The following is an 8,169-nucleotide window of genomic DNA, read 5'->3' on the forward strand; positions in this document are numbered from 1 at the left end:
ACTCTAGTAACATGTATTTGGAAATGTAAAAAATAACCAGTGAAATACATTCAAAAATTAATTTGTAATAATTTGAAAATACACTAAATCCAACATTTGAAAACATTAAATGCTTTAATGGGATGTAGACATTTGCAGTTACATAATGGGCTCTCACTGGGTGATGGTGATGGTTGGTGCAAATGGGCTGTCGCTGCCTGGGGGTGGTGCTGCTTGCCCAGGGCTCTGTGGGAGCTGGGCTCTGGGTTGGGGGGCGCCCGGCTCACAGGGGCTGGGCTCAGGGATGTGGGGAGATGGGGTCAGGGGGTGTCCGGCTCAGAGGGGCTGGGCTTGGAGCTGGGGGTCATGGCTGTGGGGGGATGGGGTCAGGGGGTTGTCCGGCCCCTCCCTTACCATGCCGCTTACCCCCTCTACCGGAGCCTCAGCGTGCCACATCCAGGACGCCGGGGGATGGGATGGGGGAAGACGGAAGTGTGGGGAGTCTCCGACATACTCCGGGCCTGGGGCAAATTGCCCCACATGCCCCCCCCCCCGGGCGGACCTGCTGAATAGTGGTGACTGGGAATGGGCCGGGGGGGGGGGGAGTGTAGCAGTTGACAATTTGAGGTGAATATTCTCTTGGCCAGATTCTACTGGGTTTATGGTGCTGTGTGCTATGGACTGGAGTGAATAACCAAGAATCTGTTTAATAATTATTCTCTAAATTCAGCTTTCTTCTTTCTCTCTCTGTGAATTATCACTAATTCAAAATAGTGGTGTGCAAGTTGACTGGATAATGATAATAGCATAATCTCTTGTTAGAACATTGTAAACCCTACTACCTGATTTTTATATAATATAAGCCAGTGGAAAAAATGAAAGGGGCCACTCTGGTATGACCTTGGGCTCAGGGGCATGCTAGCCAGGAGGAAGCAGATCGATGAAAGGGGCCACTCTGTTCTCACCTTGGGCTCAGGGGCATGCTCTGTACCCCCAAAGCTTACCTCCCTTTTCACATACTCACACACAAAAACATGAAACAGCACGCCTCAATCATCCAATAGATCACTGTGTCACATTAGCCAAGAGGAAGCAGATCGATGAAAGGGGCCACTCTGGTCTCACCTTGGGCTCAGGGGCATGCTCCGTACCCCCAAAGCTTACCTCCCTTTTCACGGACTCACACACAAATACGTGAAACAGCGCGCCTCAATCGTAAAATAGATCAATTTGTCACATTAGCCAGGAGGAAGCAGATCAACCAAAGGGGCCACTCTTGTATCACCTTGGGGTCATGGGCCCGCCCCGAAGGGGAAGAAGCATGATGGGAGCGCAGGGCCGGGCTGGCCAGTGTGCGTCTGGCAGCTTCCGGTTTGTAAACAGTGCCATTGTACTGGGCTGGGTGGAGCAGGGTTGTCCCTGCCGTGCCATGACCCATCTCCCATTGCCCCCAGCCAGCCCATCGCTCTGAGGACTCTGCCCCCCATACTCCATGTCCCCATTTCCCCCCTTGGGGACCACAACTATGTTTAGCACCAGGCCCACAAAAAGTTAATCCAGCCCTTTTTGGGGTGCAGGCTCTGGGATGGAGTTGGGGTGCAGGAGGGTTGCAGGCTATGGGTAGTTTGAGTGAGGGGTGCAGGCTCTGACCTGGGGCAGGGGATTGGGGTACAGGAGGGGGTGCAGACATGTGGGCTCTGGGAGGGAGTTAGCAACTCAGCACGTTAAATAAGAGAAATGAGCTGCAGTGAGTGATTTCATATAGGCATAGAAACTGATAGAAGACACTTTTACATATTCAAAATGTGAGAGTCAGAGTTGGAGGGAGGGGGTGTCTGTACAACATTTCACCGCATTCAGTCTCCTGGCTGGATCAGTAACGTAGCTGTGTACAGGGCCGCCCAGAGGATTCAGGGGGCCTGGGGCAAAGCAATTTTGGGGGCCCCTTCCATATAAAAAAGTTGCAATACTATAGTAACATGTATTTGGAAATGTAAAAAATAACCAGTGACATACATTCAAAAATTAATTTGTAATAATTTGAAAATACACTAAATACATTATTTAAAAACATTAAATGCTTTAATGGTATGTATACATTTGCAATTACATAATGGGCTGTTGCTGGGTGATGGTGATGGTTAGGAAGGGGTCGGGGAGGGTGCCCCACCCCTTACCATGGCGCTTACCCCCTCTCCTGGAGCCTCAGCGTGCTGCGACCAGGAGCGGCCCCGGACAGCGTTGGAGCCACTGCGCTGCAGTGTGCCAGGGCTGCTCCCAGACGCGGCACGCTGAGACACCGGGGGAAGACAGAGGCGGGGGCAGCCTCCGACATATTCATGGGGGCCCCTGCGGAAAATTGCCCACTTGGCCCCTCCGTCTGGGCGGCCCTGGCCCTGCAACACTTGTATAGGATAGAGAGGAGCTGCGTTGATTAAGCTTTGACAGGCTAGGAATTGGAGACCTGTGCCTTTAAGACCCCAGTTCCAGGAACCCGCCCCCTGCTCCGAGGCTGACATGCAGCGTCCCTGTGAGAACAACAAAAACAGCCTCTGCCCCCCCCCCACACCCCTAGATTAACGAGCACAGTGGGTGGCTCATCCCACGGGGTCACTGTTTCCCCCCCTCCCCCTCCCTAAACGGGGGTTTGTACCCGCACGGGGTCTAGCAGTGTCTCCTCCCCCCCCCCCCCCCGCTTAACCCCGGCTCTCACCCCCCACCACCGATTTTTGCCCTTCAGCCCCTCTTCTGCCGCTAGCTACAGTAGCTTGAACCCCCCGGCCAGTAAAATTCTGCCCCCTGCTCAGACCCTGACAGCCCCCCCGCTGCGATTTGCCCCCTTAATCCTTTTAAACCCCCGCAAAGAGGAGGCAGCAAATCGTAAGTAGAAGTAAGGGCAGAGAGAGGGCAGTGGCTACAACGAAGGTTACTGGGCATGCTCAGTTCGAGTGAGCATGCTCAGTACACCCAAGGTAGCGAAACGGGAGCGAGAGCACTTTGTGCTGATCGCACTGCAGGCCAGGTAAGGAGCCGAGTCCCTCCCTCCCCACTCCCCCTGGCTCCTCAGCTGAGCGGCATTCCTCCTCCCTCCAGGCTTGCAGCTGGAATGCCGGCACAAGCCTGGAGGGAGGGGGGTGGTGGCCTGCTTCCAGTTCCTGGAGCTGGTGAGTAGGGGCACCGGGTGGGCAAGGGGGGCTGGCAAGGGGGCTGCTCCCCCACGAGGGCGATGGGGGGGGCTCAGCTGAGGCGCCAGGACGAGGGGGGAGGGGTGGACGTTACCCCCCCTACAGGGGCGAGGAGCCGGCCGGGCTCCATCCCGAGCCGATAAACTTTACATCGCCACTCGTGCAGGCCCCGAGCCGCTCTCCCCTGCCGGGGTCCAGAGCCCCCCTGCCCGCCTGGTGCCCCTACTCACCGGCTCCAGGAACTGGAAGCCAGCCACCACCCCCTCCCTCCAGGCTTGTACCGGCATCACAGCAACAAGCCTGGGAGGGAGGAGGAATGCCACGTGCTTGGGTAAGAGGCGGGGCCAGGGCGGGGATTTGGGGAGGGAGCCAATGGTGGAAGGAGAGGGCGGAGTCGGGGTGGGCAGGGGCGAGAGCCCTCCAGGGAGGGCAAAATTGCTTGTCTGTCCAGTGTCCCCACCGCAAAGCGGGCGGGACGCGGGACAAACAAGCAAATATCGGGACAGCCCCGATAAAATCGGGACGTCTGGTCACCCTAGGGGGGAGACGCTGTCAGACCCTGTGCAGGGACAAAACCCCCACTTAGGGAGGGGTAGAGGGGGAAACAGTGACCCCTTGGGATGAGCCACCCACTGTGCTCGCTAATCTAGGGGTGTGGGGAGTGCAGAGTCTGTTTTCGTTCTGCTCACAGGACGCTGCATGTCAGCCCCGGAGCAGAGGGCGGGTTCCTGGGACTGGGGTGTTAAAGGCACAGGCCTCCAATTCCTAGCCTATCAAAGCTTAATCACCGCAGCTCCTCTCTATCCTATACAAGTGTTGCAGGGCCAGGGCTGCCCGGGGGCAAGTGGGGCAATTTTCCACAGGGGCCCCCATGAGTATGTCGGAGGCTGCCCCCGCCTCCGTCTTCAACCAAGCCCCTGTGTCTCAGCACGCCACGTCCGGGAGCGGCCCTGGTGCGCTGAACAGCCGTGTCTGCAACGCTGTCCGAGGCCGCTCCTGGACGCTGAATCCTCTGTGCAGTCCTGCGCAGGGCTACATTACTGCTCCAGCCAGGAGACTGAATGCGGTGAAATATTGTACAGGCACTCCCTTCCCCCTCCCTCCCTCGAACTCTGCCTCTCACATTTTGAATATGTAAAAGTGTCTTCTATCAGTTTCTATGTCTATATGAAATCATTGCAGCTCATTTTTCTTATATAACGTGCTGAGTTGCTAACTCCCTCCCAGAGCCCACATATCCACACCCCCTCCTGTACCCCAATCCCCTGCCCCAGGTCAGAGCCTGCACCTCTCACTCAAACTCCCCATAGCCTGCAACCCTTCTGCACCCTAACTCCATCCCAGAGCCTGCACCCCAAAAAGGGCTGGATTAACCTTTTGTGGGCCTGGTGCTAAACATATTTGTGAGTCCCCATGGGGGAAATGGGGACATGGGGTAGGGGGGCAGAGTCCTCAGAGCGACTGGCTGGCCGGGGGCAATGGGAGATGAGATGGGTCATGGCATGGCAGGGACAGCCCCATTCCACCCAGTGCAGTACAATGGCACTGTTTACAAACCGGGAGCTGCCAGACACACACTGGCCAGACCAGCCCTGCGCTCCCATTCTGCTTCTTCCCCTTCGGGGAAGTTCCATGCTGCACCATGCTCCCCGCCCCACCCAGCACCCCTCTGACTCCCTAAGCCCAGTGCCACACCACCCAGAGACTCCCACAAACCCCCATGCCCAGTGCCCTCCCAGAGACCACTCCCCCACCCACTCAGAACCCCCCCACAGATCCTCTCACTGCCCAAAACCCCGTAGCTGGAGACCCCCCACAGCCCTCCCACAACTGCACAGTGCCCTGTACCTCCCTGCCAAGAGCCCACCCCCAGATTCCCTCACTGCCCAGTTCCCCCCACTGCCACAACTGCACAGTGCCCCGCACAGAGCCCCCACACTTCCCAGCATCCGGACACACACAGATGTCCCCAACCCCCCCCCCCCCGCCCCCCCCCCCCCCCAGACCCACTAGAGACCTACTCTCTCACACCCTAACCCCCAGCCACAATAGCCGGCCCTGAGGGGAGGTGACTGTGTCTGCCAGGCTGATCCGGCAGCTCAGCCAGAGCTGGTCCTGGGGCAGGATAACTCTGGCCCCTTGGGGGTGCAATCAGCCAGGCTGGAGCAGGAGCAGAGCCTACCCGGGCCAGGCTCCCTCAGGACCCACATGCCAGGCAGGACCCAGCTGAACCTCCCCGCCACCCCCCGCCGTCCGCTATGACTGGCTGAGACTGGCCCAGCCTCTGCACCAGTCCAGGTGGCTCTTTCCCTTGGGAGGTAGGTGGGGCCCCACAGGTCCCAGGCAGTGGAGACAGCTCAGAGCTGGAGCAGTGCTGGGGAGTGGGGCAGATCCCCGGGACATGACTCCCGAGATCCCACCCACACCCGTTGGCCGCCTTGGCCAGCAGCCCTGCCGAGCCCACATGGTGGCCCCCAGCTGCTGGGTGATGAGCCCTCTACAGCAGCAGCATAGCCAGGTTCTAACATCAGGGATTTCTTGTATTATGTATAGTAAGTGTTTAATATAAAAATCAGGTAGTAGGGTTTACAATGTTATAATAAGAGATTATGCTATTACCATTATCCAGTCAACTTGCACACTACTATTTTGAATTAGTGATAATTCAGAGAGAGAGAAAGAAAAAAGCTGAATTTAGAGAATCATTATTAATCAGATTCTTGGTTATTCACCAGCCACTTTGCTCCAGTCCATAGCACAAAGCACCATAAACCCAGTAGTATCTGGCCAAGAGAATATTCACCTCAAATTGGTATCTGCTACACTTCCCCCCGCCACTCCCAGTCACCACTATTCAGCAGGGCCGCCGGGGGGGTGGGGGAATTTGCCCCAGGCCCTGGGGGCCCCACAGGCCTCATGTATGTCGGAGGCTCCCCCCGCCTCCGTCTTCCCCCATCCCATCCCCCGGCGTCCTGGATGCGGCGCGCTGAGGGTCTGGGATACGGGGTAAGAAACATGGTAAGGGAGGGGCCGGGCACCTCCCCGACCCCATCCCAACCATCACCATCATCCAGCAACAGCCCATTATATAATTGCAAATGTATACATACCATTAAAGCATGTAATGTTTTTAAATAATGTATTTAGTATTTTTTCAAATTATTACAAATTAATTTTTGAATGTATTTCACTGGTTATTTTTTACATTTCCAAATACATGTTACTGTAGTATTGCAACTTTTATTTATTGAAGGGGCCCCCTAAATTGCTTTGCCCCAAGCCTCCTGAATCCTCTGGCCAGCCCTGCTATTCAGGATATAGCTAAGTGAAAAGGTGGCATGTCTGAAGCATTTAGCAGGCCATTGAAAACTAGTATAGAGTTATGTAGCTAGCCCTGAGAACATTCCTTAATTCTGAGCACTAGGTCTGCAGCTAGTCAGTAGTGAGACGCAGGAGACATAACTTGAACCTTAAAGCACCTTTACCCCTCTTTCCTTCACAGACTGCACTAAGCACAGTTTAGATAGGGTTACCATATTTCAGCAAGCAAAAAAGAGGACGGGAGGAGCCCCGTCCTAGCCCCGCCCCTGCCCCTCCCACTTCCCGCCCCCCCAGAACCCCCAACCCTCCCCCCGTTCCTTGTCCCCTGACTGCCCCCTCCTGGGACCCCTGCTCCTAACTGCCCTCCAGAACCCCACCCCCTACCTAAGACTCCCTGTTCCTTGTCCCCTATCTGCCCCCTCCTAAGACCCCCCCAAGTACCCCCGAGGACCCTACCCCCTACCTGTACCCTGACTGCCCAAAACTTTCTCCACTCCCCCCAAAAAGCCCCCCCATGAACTCCCGACCCCCTCTCCCGTTTCTTGACTGCCCCCTCCAGAACCTCCCTGCCCCTTCTCCTGCCCCCTGGCCCCCTTACCCTGCTGCTCAGAACAGGGTGTTGGGCTCTGTGCGAGCCGGACACGTGGCTGCGCTCCCCAGCACAACAAAACCCGGTCCCTGGCCCTGCACAATGCTGCCGGAGCCGGGCTGCAGGGGAGAGCTGCCAGCTCAGAATGCAGGGAGGAGCTCCTCTACAGCTGCTCTGGAGTCCAGCCCATGACTTTCCTGCAGCCCTCCCAGCCGCTCGCTCTGCTCTGCCGGGGGAGGGGGGAAATCCCGGACATTTTGAGTTATTTACAAATTCCCCCCGGACGCTATTTTGAGCACAAAAAGGAGGACATGTCTGGGTAAATCCGGACGAATGGTAACCCTAGTTTAGATACTGTATCTCAGGGGTAGGGTAGGCAACCTATGGCACGCGTGCCGAAGGCGGCACGCAAACTGATTTTCAGAGGCACTAACACTGCCTTGGTCCTGGCCACCGGTCTCGGGGGGACTCTGCATTTTAATTTAATTTTAAATGAAGCTTCTTAAACATTTTAAAAACCTTATTTACTTTACATACAGTAATAGTTTAGTTATATATTATAGACTTATAGAAAGAGACCTTCTAAAAACGTTAAAATGTATTGCTGGCATGCGAAACCTTAAATTAGAGTGAATAAATGAAGACTTGGCACACCACTTCTGAAAGGTTGCCGACCCCTGCTGTATCTGATCCACAGTATCTGTCACACTTCTGGGTCTCATGGAAATGAGTACACTTTGTGTACAAAAGAGTGCACTAAAGTATTTCTCTCTTAAAAAAAAAAAGTCTTTAACATTCTATCCTAAATTTTTGCACAAAACCAGTGATGTCCATGAGAGGTCTGCACATAGCTCAATGCCAGTATATAGTAGCCTCCAACTTTTTTACAGCTTTCCAGTGTTTTATAGTGAGACATTCCAGGGCCGCCCAGAGGATTCAGGGGGCCTGGGGCAGGCCAGGTCTGAGATGATGCACATACATTGCTTAATCAGGTACAGTTTCAGCTGCATGGCCCTCAATTTGTGAATCCCTGAAGAGGATTTAGAAATTGAACATTTATTAAGGATCTAACCCTCCCCCAGAGAGAACAGACAT

The sequence above is a fragment of the Trachemys scripta genome, chromosome 14 (genome assembly GCF_013100865.1).
Source record: "Trachemys scripta elegans isolate TJP31775 chromosome 14, CAS_Tse_1.0, whole genome shotgun sequence".
Taxonomy (NCBI): domain Eukaryota; kingdom Metazoa; phylum Chordata; order Testudines; family Emydidae; genus Trachemys; species Trachemys scripta.